General features: G+C 47.4%; 1 protein-coding gene across 3 annotated transcripts in view; it reads left to right on the forward strand.

Moving 5' to 3' along the window:
• ZNRF3 (zinc and ring finger 3) overlaps nucleotides 1–16,665 on the forward strand; it is a 241,112-nt gene that overhangs the window by 17,339 nt on the left and 207,108 nt on the right. Inside the window, exon 1 of one of the 3 annotated variants that reach the window (XM_035268382.2) lies at nucleotides 173–380. The exons of the other annotated variants lie outside the window; for them this stretch is intronic. The gene's annotated coding sequence lies outside the window, so the exon portion shown is untranslated. Of the gene's footprint in view, nucleotides 1–172; nucleotides 381–16,665 lie in introns of those variants that run through there. 3 annotated transcript variants of the gene reach the window in all.

Genomic DNA, 16,665 nt, shown 5'->3' on the forward strand with positions numbered 1-16,665 from the left:
TCTGTCCCCTGAGACCTTGAGACATGAATCCACCCTGGGTGACCTGTAAAGGCCTAAAACCTGCCCAGGAGTCTTCATGCCCCCACCCCGTCTTAATAGATGAACACTTTGCCTCTGGAAACTTTCTGTTCCTTGGACACTGATGATCATATTGCTTCTGGAATCATTGCAGTGTGCCTTCAGCCAAAAGCAGAACTGGAAACATCCTAAGTGGGCCACTAACGAGGCTAGCTCTGTTGACTAGTTCAAGACCCCTGGCAGCTTTGGCCCTGAGGTTTCTCAACTTCCAAGTGAAAGACTTCGACTTGGCATTCTGTGACATGACCTCTGGAACCATCAGTTTCCTCATCTGTAAAACTGGCATCCTGATAACTTTGAAGGTAATTGTGAGGATTAAAGACAGTCATGCATATAAACCATCTTGCACAGTCCCTTGTGGGAGTTCTTTTTTTTTTCTGGAGATAGTCTTGCTCTGTCACCCAGGCCTGGAGTACAGTAGTGCAGTCTTGGCTCACTGCAGCCTTCACCTCCCTGGTTCAAATGATTCTTGCACCTCAGCCTCTCGAGTTGCTGGGATTATAGGCACCTGCCACCATGCCTGACTAATTTTTGTATTTTTAGTAGAGACAGGGTTTTACCACATTGGCCAGGCTGGTCTCGAACTTCTGGCCTCAAGTGATCCACCTACCTTAGCCTCACAAAGTGGTGGGATTACAGGTGTAAGCCACCTCATTTACCCGGGAGTTCATTTATTGGTTTGTTTTTCCTTCTCTTTAGTTCTCCTCTAAGTCTAAACTGCAGTGATTTTATGATTCAGTGCCCCACATGGTTTGCTCATTTATTCATTCATTCAAAAAACTTTTATTGTTCACCTATTATGTAGCAAGCATCGCACTAAGTACTGGGTGCTAAGCATATGGTGGTGGGCAAGAACCTGTCCAGAAAACAACAGAAATTGTCCAGCAATCACCAGCAATTGTCCAGCAATCCCCAGCAATGTACAGAAAGACCTAGCAAAAAGATCCAGGATCAAATGCACCCAGAAGTCTGAAATTATAACTTTTATGATTGTTTCAAATGAATGCTGAGTCGATGCTACTTAGCAGTGGCCACAGTTCTCCTCAGTGGCTGCTGTTGTATTTAAGACACCTGCTGCTGTTTCCAGGATGCTAACATTTACTTTGGTCTTTATGTCAATGTTATTTGCAGAGGCAGCCAGCTATGCGGCTTTTTCTCTTTCAACATTGCCACTGAATTGTACTTTGTTGATAGGAAATTAAACACTGCTCACGTAGATAGCACCAGGGCGGCCTTTAAGACTGGTTTGAGCAGGAACCTTCTGCCCAAGATGAAGAGTAGACTCCATCTTGGGGTTAGGAATATTTTCCTTCTTTGTGGCTTGTTAATCTGGCCACATTTTACTTTACCTAGTGTTGCTTTTGTTTCCCTGCCTTTCCTTTCTTGGAGCCCTTTTAAAAAAATCCCGCTCTGCTTGCGGGATTTTACCAGACAGTAAAGAACTGATGAACCATAAGAAGAAAAGGTTAGACAGCAGATTAGTGGTTGCCAGGTGCTGGGGGTGGGGAGACTGCTGAGTGTTTACAGGAATGACGACTCCTTTGGGGGTAACGAGAACATTTTGGAACTAGACAGAGGTGGAGGTTACACTGAACTGTGAATGTACTAAATGCCACCAAATTGTTCAGTTTCCCACAATTTATGTTACATGAATTTCCCCTCAGTTAAAAAAATTATATTAAATGAGAAAAGCCAGATACAAAAGACTATGATCTATGAGCCTATGTATATGAAGCTTGAGAACAGGCTAGAGTACACTGTAATGATAGAAAATTAGAACAGTGGGCCGGGCCAGGTGGCTCACATGTATAATCCCAGCACTTTGGGAGACCACGGCTGATGGATCACATGAGGTCAGGAGTTCAAGACCAGCCTGCACAACATAGCAAAACCCCATCTCTACTAAAAATACAAAAATTAGCCAGGTGTGGTGGTACACACCTGTAATCCCAGCTACTCTGGAGGCTGAGGCAGAAGAATTTCTTGAACCCAGGAGGAAGAGATCACAATGAGCTGAGATTGTGCCACTGCACTCCAGCCTGGGTAAAAGAGCCAGAGTCTGTCTCAAAAAAAAAAAAAAAAGAAAAGAAAAGAAAAAGAAATTAGAACAGTGGACTGGGTGTGGTGGCTCATGCCTATAATCCCAACACTTTGGGAGGCCAAGGCAGGTGGATCACTTGAGGTCAAGGGTTCGAAACCAGCCTGGCAAACACAATGAAACCATGTTCTCTACTAAAAATACAAAAATTAGCCAGGCATGGTGGCCAGGCTTGGTGGCGCCTGCCTGTAGTCCCAGGTACTCAGGGGGCTGAGGTAGGAGAATCACTTGAACCCGGGAGGCAGAGGTTGCAGTGATCTGAGATCATGCCATTGCACTCCAGCCTGGGCAACAAGAGCAAAACTCCATCTCTAAATAAATAAATAAATAAATGCAGGCTATTGGTCAAATATTAATTTCAAAGAAATTAACTTTTAGTATAAGTATGTCCCACATATTGCATTGTTTATGTGAAATTCAAATTTAACTGGGCATTTTGTATTTTTACTTATTAAATCTGGCAATCCTATGTTTGAGACATTATAGAAAGTCCTATTGTCATTAAGGAATAAAATAGGATGATCTTATCTGGTAAAAAGAGAACAGATCTCTGTCACTTGGTTCCCTAGAAACCTTACCTGTGGAGTTAAATTTGGAGTCTGGAAAAATGGAACCTAAGAAGCTCCATATTTAGGTACCCCAGGGATGGCAGGGAATGGAGATAAGACTCAGAACTAAGAACTTTTATGAAAAGTCTGCATAATAAGGCTGGGCACAGAAGCTCACACCTGTAATCCCAACACTTAGGGAGGCCAAGGTGGGAGGGTCGCTTGAGTCCAGGAGTTCTAGATCAGCCTGGGCAACATGGTGAGCTGATGTATCCACAAAAAATTTAAAAATTACCTGGGCAAGGCAGCACACCTGTAGTCCCAGGTACTTGGAAGGTTAAGGTGAAAAGATCACTTAAGCTCAGAGGCAGAGGTTGCAGTGAGTCAAGATTGCTCCACTGCACTCCAGCCTGGGTGAAAGAGGCAGACTCTATCTCAAAAAAAAAAAAAAGTTAGACTTCCGGTCTCCTTCATTTCTCCTACTCCCAGAAAGTTGTGCCCAGACAGTAGACTGGAGGTTCTTCTCTAGAAAAACTGAGTTGTCTCAAGTAAATGACCCCCTCACACTCTCATTTTGTGAGTCATCAAAGGAAGAAGGCAAGTTTCCCCTTGATAATTTTACAGGAAAAACCAAACAATTAATAAGACCCTCACAAATAGAGACCTTCCAATAAGATTTCTATTTTCCCTCATTCTCAACTTGGCCAAACCCTCTAATCAAGTGTCAGGATGGAATAAAGAATTTCTTCAGGGGGCCAGTGTGATGGCTCAAGCCTGTAATCCTAGCACTTTGGTAGGCTGAGTTGGGAGGATCACTTGAGTCCAGGAGTTTGACACCAAGCTGAGCTAATCATAGTGAGATCTCATTTCTACAAAAAATAAAAAAATTAGCCGGGCGAGGTGGTGTGTGCCTGTAATCCCAGCTACTTGAGAGGCTGAGCTGGGAGGATCGCTTGACCTCAGGAGGTCAAGGCTGTGTGAGCCATGATCACTGCACTCCTGTACTCCAGCTGGGTGACAGGACAGAGCAAGACTCCGTCTCAAAAAGAAAGAAAAAGAAAGAAAGGAAGGAAGGAAGGAAGGAAGGAAGGAAGGAAGGAAGGAAGGAAGGAAGGAAGGAGGGAAGGAAGGAAGGAAGGAAGGAAGGAAGGAAGGAAGGGTGATAAAAGCATGAAGTAACAAGAAGTCATAGCAGAGGTTGCCTCTGAGACATAAGACTGGAAGAGGAGAGGGGATGAAGGAGGCACGCTGGTTTTGTTGTAAGCTTTTAAAATCTGCCTTGAGCAAACAAACTCTATGCACATGTTCCTTAAATAAAACAAAATATAGGGCCAGGTGCAGTGGCTCCCACTGCACCCCAGCCTGGGTGATATAATATATATGTATATATATTTTTTGAGATGAAATTTCACTCTTGTTGCCCAGGCTGGAGTGCAACAGCATGATCTCAGCTTACTGCAATCTCTGCCTCCTGGGTTCAAGCAATCTCCTGACCTCCCGGCCGTCCTTCCAACTCTTTTGAGTGGTAATAGATGATTGCTCCTTGGCAAATACTCCCGGGAGGCACTACTCGGGAGGCTGAGGCCCAGCTAATTTTTGTATTTTTAGTAGAGACAGGGTTTCACCATATTGGCCAGGCTAGTTTCAAACTCTTGAACTCAGGTGATCCGTCTGCCTCGACCTCCTAAAGTGCTGGGATTACAGGCGTGAGCCACCGCGTCCATCCTTAGATCCGCTTTTAATGAGAAGCTGATAATTTTACCAGTCCCAGGCTTTTGCAATTCACAATGCCACTTTTAAAAGTGGGGAGGGGAAATGTGTCCTAAGCTAGGTCATTTTTTGCCAAGGAAGAGTATTTGCCAAGGAGCAATCATCTATTACCACTCAAAAGAGTAGGAAGGACGGCCGGGAGGTCAGGAGATTGAGACCATCCTGGCTAACACGGTGAAACCCCGTCTCTACTAAAATATGAAAAAAAAAAAAAAAAAGCCAGATGTGGTGGCACGTGTCTGTTGTCCCAGCTACTTGGGAGGCTGAGGCAGGAGAACTGCTTGAACCCAGGAGGTGGAGGTTGCAGTGAGCCAAGATCCCACCACTGCACTCCAGCCCCGGCAACAGTGTGAGACCCGAATCAAAAAAAAAAAAAATTAGCTGGCTGTGGAGGTGCACACCTGTAATCCCATCTATTTGGGAGGTTGAGGTAGGAAGAACATGATCTCAGAATATTGGATGGCCTTTTAAATTTAGTACATTGGCTGGGCATGGTGGCTCACACCTGTAATCCAAGCACTTTGGTGGCCAAGGCGGGTGGATCACCTGAGGTCGGGAGTTTAAGACCAGCCTGACCAACATGGTGAAACCCAGTCTTTATTAAAAAAAATAATAATAATAGTAATACATTTAGTACATGACGTTTTCATTACGTTTTTTAAAAAACGTCCTACATCGTGCTTATTTTTCTCATTTCTCTGCTTTCATGTGGTTTGGCCCTTGGAAACCAACAGGCCAATGCGGTTGGCAGTGGCACCACAAAGAGCTGCACAGCCATCTAGTGGCCAATTGTCTTCACTGCACATGCAATGATGGTTCTCTTCAGCAGTCCCCCAAAACGAAACCTGGTAACCCACATCTAGGGTTTCCCCAATGAGAATCAACTTTTGCCGCTTTCAGACGTTTGTGAAATGTTTCACATTTGTTTTGTAAACATTCTTACAGCTTTGCACTTAAAAAGATTGCCTCGCTATAAATCTGAAGATTAAGTTTCCAGCCATTGAACGGTGATTTTGAGCACTCTTTGCCAAATCAGACAGGCCTGAGTTAATGCTTGTTGTTGGGTGACTTTGGGCAAGTTACTTAATCTTCCTACTTTCCATTTCCTCTTATATAGCAAAGACAGGACTGTTCTGAAGATGAAGGCAAGTGTGCATGTCATGTATTTGCTACTGTTCCTGACAAATAAGTGTTTGGTATTGATTTAGTGTGTCTAAAAGAAAGTCCAGGCAACGGATGGAAACCTAATCAAACAGGCTGAAGTAAAGGCTTGCTATAAGAAACCCGAGCAGGCCGAGTGCAGTGGGTTATGCCTATAATCCCAACAATTTGGGAGGCCAACACAGAAGGATCACTTGAAGCCAGGAGTTCAAAACCAGCCTGGTCAACATCAAGAGACCCCCCCGCCCCACCTCCCATCTCTACAAAAAATTTAAAAATTAGCCAGGTGCCCTGGCATGCATCTGTAGTCCCAGCTACTCAGGAAGCTGAGGCAGACGATCTCACGAACCCAAGAGTTTAAGGCTACAATAAGCTGTGATTGCAGCACTATCCTCCAGCCTGGGCAATAAACCGAGACCTTGTTTCAAAGAAAGAAAGAGGCTGGGTACAGTGGCTCATGCCTATAATCCCAGCGCTTTGGGAGGCCAAGGCAGGTGAATGGCTTGAGCCCAGGAGTTTGAGACCAGCTTGGGCAACATAGTGAAACCCCATCTTTACAAAAAATAAAAAAAAATTACAGGCGTGGTGGCCCAGGCCTGTGATCCCCACTACTTGGGAGGATGGGCGGGGAGGATCACTCCAGCCTGGGAGGCAGAGGTTGCAGTCAGCTGAGATCGTGCTTTTGCACTCCAGCTTGGGTAACAGGAGTGAATCCTGTCTCAAATAAAAAGGTGAAGCACATTTTAATTAAGCCAGAGAAACATCACAGACATAAAATAGTAAAATAGATTATTCTCAGATTAAGCTTGGTGAAGACATATCCAAGTTCATATTTTTCTCTAATTCTTTCCCATCATCATATTGGTCCAACCCTATCCTCAGATTTTGCTTAGAATACTTCTTTATGGGCTAGGCACAGTGGCTCATGCCTGTACTTCTATTACTTTGCAAGGTCAAGATTGGTTAAGGCCAGGAGTTTGAGACCAGCCTGGGTAACATGATGAGACCCCATCACTACTAAAATTGGTGGCTCACGCCTGTAGTCCCAGCATTATGGGAGGCTGAGGTGGGTGGATCACCTGAGATCGGGAGTTCAAGACCAGCCTGGCCAATATGATGAAACCCCATCTCTACTAAAAATACAAAAAATTAGCTGGGTGTGGTGGCGTGTGCCTGTAATCCCAGCTACTCAGGAGGCTGAGGCAGGAGAATTGCTTGAACCCAGGAGGTGGAGGTTGCAGTGAGCTGAGATGGTGCCATTGCACTCCAGCCTGGGCAATAAGAGTGAAACTGTCTTGGAAAAAAATAAAAGAAAACAAAGAAAAAAAAATCCAGGCCTGGTGGTACACTCCTGTAGTCCCAGCTACTCAGGCATTCGAGGCAGGAGGATCACTTGAGCCCAGGGCTCAATTGTAGTACAATTAGGCCACTGTACTACAGCGAAACCCTGTCTCTCTTAAAAAGAGAGAGACAAAGTGAGACCCCATCTCTCTTGAAAAGAGAGACAAAGCGAAACCCTGTCTCTCTTAAAAGAAAAAAAATTTCTCTGTGGCGCATGGCATAGAGAATTAGAGAATATTTCAGAATAATCTGTGATGGGAATATTTCTCTGTGAATTAGAGAATAATTCTCTGTGGTGGGAGTTGCTGTCTCTGTGGCGGGTGCTGTTGTCTCTGTGGCAAGTGTTGTCTCTGTGGTAGGTGCTGTGTCTCTGTGGTGGGAGTTGTTGCCTCTGTGGTGGGAGTTGTTGCCTCTGTGGTAGTTGTCTCTGAGGAGGTGGGTGCTCTTGCCTCTGAGGTGGGTACTGTTGTCTCTGTGGTAGGAGTTGTTGTCTCTGAGGAGGTGGGTGTGCACCTGGCCTCTGAGGTGGGTGCTCTTGCCTCTGAGGTGGGTGTTGTTGTCTCTGAGGAGGTGGGTGTTCTTGCCTCTGAGGTGGGTGTTGTTGTCTCTGTGGTGGGAGTTGTTGTCTCTGTGGTAGTTGTTGTCTCTGAGGAGGTGGGTGTGCACCTGGCCTCTGAGGTGGGTGCTCTTGCCTCTGAGGTGGGTGTTGTTGTCTCTGTGGTAGGAGTTGTTGTCTCTGAGGAGGTGGGTGCTCTTGCCTCTGAGGTGGGTGTTGTTGTCTCTGAGGAGGTGGGTGTTCTTGCCTCTGAGGTGGGTGTTGTTGTCTCTGTGGTGGGAGTTGTTGTCTCTGTGGTAGGAGTTGTTGTCTCTGAGGAGGTGGGTGCTCTTGCCTCTGAGGTGGGTGTTGTTGTCTCTGTGGTGGGAGTTGTTGTCTCTGTGGTAGGAGTTGTTGTCTGAGGAGGTGGGTGCTCTTGCCTCTGAGGTGGGTGTTGTTGTCTCTGAGGTGGGTGCTGTTGTCTCTGTGGTGGGAGTTGTTGTCTCTGTGGTAGGAGTTGTTGTCTCTGAGGAGGTGGGTGCTCTTGCCTCTGAGGTGGGTGTTGTTGTCTCTGAGGTGGGTGCTGTTGTCTCTGTGGTGGGAGTTGTTGTCTCTGTGGTAGGAGTTGTTGTCTCTGAGGAGGTGGGTGCTCTTGCCTCTGAGGTGGGTGTTGTTGTCTCTGTGGTGGGAGTTGTTGTCTCTGTGGTAGGAGTTGTTGTCTGAGGAGGTGGGTGCTCTTGCCTCTGAGGTGGGTGTTGTTGTCTCTGAGGTGGGTGCTCTTGCCTCTGAGGTGGGTGCTGTTGTCTCTGTGGTGGGAGTTGTTGTCTCTGTGGTAGGAGTTGTTGTCTCTGAGGAGGTGGGTGCTCTTGCCTCTGAGGTGGGTGGTGTTGTCTCTGAGGTGGGTGCTCTTGCCTCTGAGGTGGGTGCTGTTGTCTCTGTGGTGGGAGTTGTTGTCTCTGTGGTAGGAGTTGTTGTCTCTGAGGAGGTGGGTGTGCACCTGGCCTCTGAGGTGGGTGCTCTTGCCTCTGAGGTGGGTGTTGTTGTCTCTGAGGAGGTGGGTGTTCTTGCCTCTGAGGTGGGTGCTGTTGTCTCTGTGGTGGGAGTTGTTGTCTCTGTGGTAGGAGTTGTTGTCTCTGAGGAGGTGGGTGCTCTTGCCTCTGAGGTGGGTGTTGTTGTCTCTGTGGTGGGAGTTGTTGTCTCTGTGGTAGGAGTTGTTGTCTGAGGAGGTGGGTGCTCTTGCCTCTGAGGTGGGTGTTGTTGTCTCTGAGGAGGTGGGTGTTCTTGCCTCTGAGGTGGGTGTTGTTGTCTCTGTGGTGGGAGTTGTTGTCTCTGAGGAGGTGGGTGCTCTTGCCTCTGAGGTGGGTGTTGTTGTCTCTGAGGAGGTGGGTGTTCTTGCCTCTGAGGTGGGTGTTGTTGTCTCTGTGGTGGGAGTTGTTGTCTCTGTGGTAGGAGTTGTTGTCTCTGAGGAGGTGGGTGTGCACCTGGCCTCTGAGGTGGGTGCTCTTGCCTCTGAGGTGGGTGTTGTTGTCTCTGTGGTAGGAGTTGTTGTCTCTGAGGAGGTGGGTGCTCTTGCCTCTGAGGTGGGTGTTGTTGTCTCTGAGGAGGTGGGTGTTCTTGCCTCTGAGGTGGGTGCTGTTGTCTCTGTGGTGGGAGTTGTTGTCTCTGTGGTAGGAGTTGTTGTCTCTGAGGAGGTGGGTGCTCTTGCCTCTGAGGTGGGTGTTGTTGTCTCTGTGGTGGGAGTTGTTGTCTCTGTGGTAGGAGTTGTTGTCTGAGGAGGTGGGTGCTCTTGCCTCTGAGGTGGGTGTTGTTGTCTCTGAGGTGGGTGCTCTTGCCTCTGAGGTGGGTGCTCTTGCCTCTGAGGTGGGTGCTCTTGCCTCTGAGGTGGGTGTTGTTGTCTCTGAGGTGGGTGCTGTTGTCTCTGTGGTGGGAGTTGTTGTCTCTGTGGTAGGAGTTGTTGTCTCTGAGGAGGTGGGTGCTCTTGCCTCTGAGGTGGGTGTTGTTGTCTCTGAGGTGGGTGCTGTTGTCTCTGTGGTGGGAGTTGTTGTCTCTGTGGTAGGAGTTGTTGTCTCTGAGGAGGTGGGTGCTCTTGCCTCTGAGGTGGGTGTTGTTGTCTCTGAGGTGGGTGCTGTTGTCTCTGTGGTGGGAATAGTTGTCTCTGTGGTGGGAGTTGTTGTCTCTGTGGTAGGAGTTGTTGTCTCTGAGGAGGTGGGTGCTCTTGCCTCTGAGGTGGGTGTTGTTGTCTCTGTGGTGGGAGTTGTTGTCTCTGTGGTAGGAGTTGTTGTCTGAGGAGGTGGGTGCTCTTGCCTCTGAGGTGGGTGTTGTTGTCTCTGAGGTGGGTGCTCTTGCCTCTGAGGTGGGTGCTGTTGTCTCTGTGGTGGGAGTTGTTGTCTCTGTGGTAGGAGTTGTTGTCTCTGAGGAGGTGGGTGCTCTTGCCTCTGAGGTGGGTGTTGTTGTCTCTGAGGTGGGTGCTCTTGCCTCTGAGGTGGGTGCTGTTGTCTCTGTGGTGGGAGTTGTTGTCTCTGTGGTAGGAGTTGTTGTCTCTGAGGAGGTGGGTGCTCTTGCCTCTGAGGTGGGTGTTGTTGTCTCTGAGGTGGGTGCTCTTGCCTCTGAGGTGGGTGCTGTTGTCTCTGTGGTGGGAGTTGTTGTCTCTGTGGTAGGAGTTGTCTCTGAGGAGGTGGGTGCTCTTGCCTCTGAGGTGGGTGCTGTTGTCTCTTTGGTGGGTACAGTTGTCTCTGGTGGGTGTCTGAGAGGTTACACACACAACTGGGGTGGCCCAAGGCCTATGACTCACTAATGGCTGGGGCACAGAACTCCATCCCTAGGCTCAAGGCAGGACCAATGAGGAAAACAGAATGGCGACAGGAAGGAGCTGAGCAAATACATGCTTTCAGGAGCGGTCTGACCACAGTCTGATTCCAAGAGCAGTGCTGGAATCCTGGCACTTTGGGAGGCTGAGGTGGGCAGATCACCTGAGGTCAGGAGTTCTAGACCAGCCTGGCCAACATGGTGAAACCCTATCTCTACTAAAAATACAAAATTAGTCGGTCGTGGTGGTCACACCTGTAATCCCAGCTACTTGGGAAGCCGAGGCAGGAGAATTGCTTGAACCCAGGAGGTGGAGGTTGCAGTGAGCCAAGATTGTGCCATTGTACTCCAGCCTGGTTAACAAGAGTGAAACTCCATCTCGAAAACAAAAGAAATATATTTGGAACATCAGGATGTAGAAGAATCTCTTTAATAAAATGCAAAAAGTACCAATCATTAAGAGAAACATCATTTGCTCTGGATAAAATTTAAAAGCATCTGAATGACAAGGCACATTATAAACAAAGGAAAAAGTGACAGCCTTGATTATTGGTAGTCAACAGTGACTGTTTCTGACCCTCTCTGTGGTTCTCACTTATGAGTGTCTCATCTTTCAAGCCATTTCCTCCCCCAACCCCCCATCTGTTTCTATGCCACCAATACCTGGATGAGACTCAGCGGTAGACCAGACCTCCATGGGATAGTGTAGGTTCAAGGACTGGTGAGGCAGATAGACTCAGCTGGAATTATTTTCACTTGCTTTTTTTTTTCCACTTGTTTTTTTAGAGATAGAGTCTTGCTGTCTCCCAGGTTAGAGTGCAGTGGCGCAATCATAGCTCACTGCAGCCTTGAACTCCTGGCCTCAAGGGATCCTCTTGCCTCAGCCTCCTAAGTTGCTGGGATCACAGGTGTGAACCACCATACCCAGTTTCACTTTGCTTTTTTTACAGAACCTGACAAAGAGCTGTGTGAAGGAGATGCCTGAGGTCAAGCATACTTCCTGGCTCTGGGTGCAAAGTCTTGGTCCTCAGATGCGCACTTGAAGTCTGGCCTCAGCTGCCAACATGGGACTTGGAATGTGTCCCGTCAGAAAGGTCTAGATCTCTGGGGGCTACTGCCATTTATCCCTTTTATTCTGGGATAAAGACCATGTCAGCCACCATGAAGTAAGCCTAATGTCTGAGTCATAGGTTGAAAATTTCTTGGCCGGGCGTGGTGGCTCATGCCTGTAATCCCACTTTGGGAGGCCAAGGCTGGCAGATCACTTGAGGTCAGGAGTTGGAGACCAGCCTGATCGACATGGAGAAACCCAGTCTCTACTAAAAATACAAACTTAGCCAGGCGTGGTGGTGGGCGCCTGTAATCCCAGCCACTTGGGAGGCTGAGGCAGGAGAATCGCTTGAACCTGGGAATCAGAGGTTGAGATGAACCAAAATCTCACCATTGCACTCCAGCCTGGGCAACAACAGTGAAACTCTGTCGGGTATCCTGCTTCCTAGAAGCTGTCATCCTTGCCTTCCGCTCCTGCCTCCACCAGCATGCTGGGTCCCTTTTGGGGTCTGACATTACAGTCTCAGGCTTTATCACACCAAGGGCTGTGACATCATGGGTAGGACACAGAAACCATCATGGTGAAAGCCCAACAGAACCCTACTTAAGCTAGCTTAAAAAAAAAGTTAATGAGGCCAGGCACAGTCGCTCACGCCTGTAATCTCAGCACTTTGGGAGGCTGCGGTGGGAGGATCACTTGAGCCCAGGAATTTTAGACCAGCTTGGGAAGCACAGTGAGACCCCATCTCTAAAAAAAAAAAAAAATAAGTTAGCCAGACCTGGTGGCACACATCTATGGTCCTAGCTACTTGGGAGGCTGAGGTGGGAGCACTGCTTAAGTCTAGTTCAAGGCTGCAGTGACCTGTGATGGGGCTGCTGCACTCCAGCCTGGATGACAAGACTCCGTCTTAACAAAAACAAAACAAAACAAAACAAGCTAATGAGTCACATAACTAAAAAGTCTCGAGATGGACTTCAGGCACATATGGATCCAGAACTTAAAAGATTGAATCACCAGGGGCTGGGCACCAGTGGGTCATGCCTGTAATCCCAGCACTTTGAGAGGCTGAGGCAGGTGGATCACTTGAGGTCAGGAGTTCAAGACCATCCTGGCCAACATGGTGAAACCCTGTCTCTACTAAAAATACAAAAATTAGCTGGGTGTGGTAGCACACACCTGTAATCCCAGCTACTCGGTAGGCTGAGGCACAAGAATTGCTTGAGCCTGGGAGGCTATGAGCCAAGATTGAGTTGCAGCGAGCCAAGATTGTGCCACTGTACTCCATCCTGGGTGACAGAGCAAGACTCCGTCTCAAAAGAAAAAATAAAGATTATCACCAGGCCTCCCACCTTCATCTTTATTTTCTTCCCTTTGTGCATCAGCTTTGCTATTACCTGTTGCAGATGGCTTCCTCCACCTAGCCTGGGAAAATGGCAAGCAGCTCCACCTTACACTGTCCTTATAGCATATGATCTTAGAAGTGAAGCCCCTGTCTCCCAGTTTCCTTGTATCAGGTCTCAGAGAAGTCTTTGGTTCTAATGGGCTTACATACCCAGTCCTAAGACAATCCCTGTGGACATGGGGATGGTTGGTCTGATAGGCCAGCTTGAATCACAAGTCCAGCAGGATTGTGGGGGGGAGGGGCAAAGCACTGTGATTGAGAGCTTCATCTGGACCACAGGATGTGGGGACCGGTGGGCAGGCAGGGAAGAGCATGGTAAATTTTATGTTATGTGTTACCTCAATAAAACATATTTTTATACATATATAAATATATATATAGTAATGTGTAATATATATTTGAGACAGGGTCTCACTTTGTCACCCAGGCTGGAGTGCAGTGGTACTATCTTGGTTCACTGCAGCCTGAACCTCCCTGGTGGCAAGTGATCTTCCTGCCTCAGCCCCCCAAGTATCTGGGACTGCAGGCATGTGCCAACACACCTGGCTAATTTTTGTATTTTTTGTAGAGAAGGGATTTTGCCGCGTTGTCCAAGTTTAAACCAATTTAGTTTCCTCTCCCTTGCTGCCTCCCCAGAGTTCCCTCTGGGCTTGCCTGAGGCTATAGCTTTAATAGGGAGGAATACTGAATTCTGAATCCTGATATATCCTGACCTCCCACTGGCCAGTAATTCTCACTGGAGTTTATTTATTTATTTATTTTTGAGATGGAGTTTTACTCTTGTTGCCCAGGCTGGAGTGCAATGGCATGATCTCAGCTCACCACAACCTCTGACTGCCGGGTTCAAGCGATTCTCTTGCCTTAGCCTCCTGAGTAGCTGGAATTACAGGCATATGTCACCACGCCTGGCTAATTTTCTATTTTTAGTAGAGATGGGGTTTCTCCATGTTAGTCAGTCTGGTCTCAAACTCCTGACCTCAGGTGATCCACCCACCTCATACTCCAAAGTGCTGGGATTAGAGGTATGAGCCACCTCGTGCGGGCAAGGAGTTTTAAAAATCCTTCTTATATATAAAAGTTTATAATTGCATGTTTTTGTCTTCAGGTGGCTCCAAAGATACTACCCCAGCCTTGGAACAATGCTCAGCTCAGCTCCTTCTTCAAATGGGAGAGGATCCTGTTCTTTTTTTTTTTTTTTTTTTTGAGACGGAGTTTCACTCTTGTTACCCAGGCTGGAGTGCAATGGCGCGATCTCGGCTCACCGCAACCTCGGCCTCCTGGGTTCAGGCAATTCTCCTGCCTCAGCCTCCTGAGTAGCTGGGATTACAGGTACACGCCACTGTGCCCAGCTAATTTTTTTTTTTTTGTATTTTTAGTAGAGACAGGGTTTCACTATGTTGACCAGGATGGTCTTGATCTGTTGACCTTGTGATCCCTCCGCCTCGGCCTCCCAAAGTGCTGGGATTTACAGGCTTGAGCCACCGTGCCCGGCCCTGGGGATCTTGTTCTTAAAAGACTTTTAGGAACGGGTAACCACACCAACCAATACTTCTCACATTTCATCTGGCATCTCATTTTTATTATTTATTGATTGATTTACTTTTGAGACAGGGTCTCACTCTGTTGCCCAGGCTGAAGTGCAATGGTTTGATCACAGCTCACTGCAACCTTGAACTCCTGGGCTCAGCGAACCTCCCACCTCAGCCTCCTAAGTAGCTGGGGCTATAGGTGCATGCCACTACAGCTGGTTCATTTTTATTTATGTACTTATTTTTTGAGACAGAGTCTCTCTCTGTTGCTTAGACTGGAGTGCAGTGGCGCCATCTCAGCTCAAAGCAACCTCTGCCTCCCAGATTCAAGTGATTCTCCTGCCTCAGCCTCCTAAGTAGCTGGGACTACAGGCGTACACCACCCTTGGCTAATTTTATTTTTGGTAGAGACAGGGTTTCACCATGTTGACCAGGCTTGTCTCGAACTCCTGACCTCAGGTGATCCACCCGCCTCTGCTTCCCAAAGTGTTGGGATTACAGGCGTGAGCCACCACGACTGGCTTGGTTTTTTTTAGGCAGAGCTTGCTCTGTCACCCAGGCTGGAGTGCAGTGGTGTTATCTCGGCTCACTGCAGTCTCTGCCTCCCAGTTTCCAGTGATTCTCCTGCCTCAGCTTCCCAGATAGCTGGGATTACAGGCATGCACCACTATGTCTGGCTAATTTTTGTATTTTTAGTAGAGATGGGTTTTCACCACATTGGCCAGGTTGGTCTCGAACTCTTCACCTCAGGTGATCCACCCACTTCATCCTCCCAAAGTGCCAGGTTTACAGGTGTGAGCCACCACACTCGGCCCTGTTTTGATTTTTGAGATATAGAGTGTTGCTCTATCACCCAGACTGGAGTGCAATGGTGTGATCTCCACTCACTGCAACCTCCGCCACCTGTGTTCAAGTGATCCTCATAACTCAGCCTCCCAAGTAGCTGGTATTACAGGCATGTGCCACCATATCCAGATAATTTTTTTTTCTCCAGACAGAGCCTTGCTCTGTTGCTCAGGCTGGAGTGCAATGGTGCAATCTGGGCTCACTGCAGCTTCTGCCTCCTGGGTTCAAGCAATTCTCCTGCCTCAGCCTCCCAAGTAGCTGGGACTGCAGGGCACCCCCAACTAATTTTTGTATTTTTTGGTACAGATGGGGTCTTACCATGTTGGCCAAACTGGTCTCGAACTCCTGACCTTGTGATCCGCCAGCCTTGGCCTCCCAAAGTGCTGGGATTACAGGCGTGAGCCACTGCACCCAGCCCAGATAATTTTTTTTTTTTTTGTATTTTTAGTAGAGACAGTGTTTCACCATGTTGGCCAGGCTGGTCTTCAACTCCTGGCCTCCCTGCTCACCTTGGCCTCCCAAAGTGCTGGGATTATAGGCCTGAACCACCACACTCAGACTATTTTTTTTTTTTTAACTAGAGACAAGGTCTTGCTATATTGCCCAGGCTGATTTAGAATTCCTGGCCTCAAGAGATGCACCTGTTTGAGCTCCCAAAGTACGGGTTTACAGGTGTGAGCAGTCGTACCTGGCCAGTTCAATGTTTTTAAATTTCAAATAGAGAAAGCATTTAAGGCTGGGTGCGGTGTCTCATGCCTGTAATCTCAGGACTTTGGGAGGCCAAGGCAGGAGGAGGATTACTTGAGGTCAGAAGTTCAAAACCAGCCTGGCCAACATGGTGAAACCCTGTCTCTACTAAAAATACAAAAATTAGCCAGGCGTGGTGGCTCACATCTGTAATTTTTAGCTACTGAAGAGACTGAGGCAGGAGAAATGCTTGAACCTGGCAGGCAGAGGTTGTAGTGAGTTAAGATCAAACCACTGCGCTCCAGCCTGGGCAACAGAATGAGAAAGAGAGAAAGAAAGAGAGAAGAATGAGAAAGGGAGAGAGAGAGGAAAGAAAGAGAAGGAAGGAAGTAAAGAAGGAAGGAAGGAAGGAAGGAACGGAGGGAGAGCATTTAAGCAATATACATATATCATAGTAACTTTGGAAAATAGAGAAGATAAAAAGATTCCATTAAGGCAGGAACCACGTTTGTCTCATTTGTTGTAACAACACTTGTACCAACAAAGTGCTTGGCACGTAGGTGTTCAAGATATATATGTTGAGTGAATGAGTAAGTCATAGATGCCTCACTGTAATAGCACAAGTTTAGGCATATTGTTGACTTTTTCTCTTTCTCCAAATATTAGGCTTATTTATTGTTTTTAGTACTTTTATTCTGGTTATAAAAATAATACATGTTGATTGTAGAGAATTTGGAAAATTAAAAAGCAAACCAAAAAGAAAATTAAAATCACCTATATTTCTACCACTTAGAGAAAAATCTACCATTAATAT

This window comes from Callithrix jacchus, chromosome 1 (genome assembly GCF_049354715.1).
Source record: "Callithrix jacchus isolate 240 chromosome 1, calJac240_pri, whole genome shotgun sequence".
Lineage (NCBI taxonomy): Eukaryota > Metazoa > Chordata > Mammalia > Primates > Cebidae > Callithrix > Callithrix jacchus.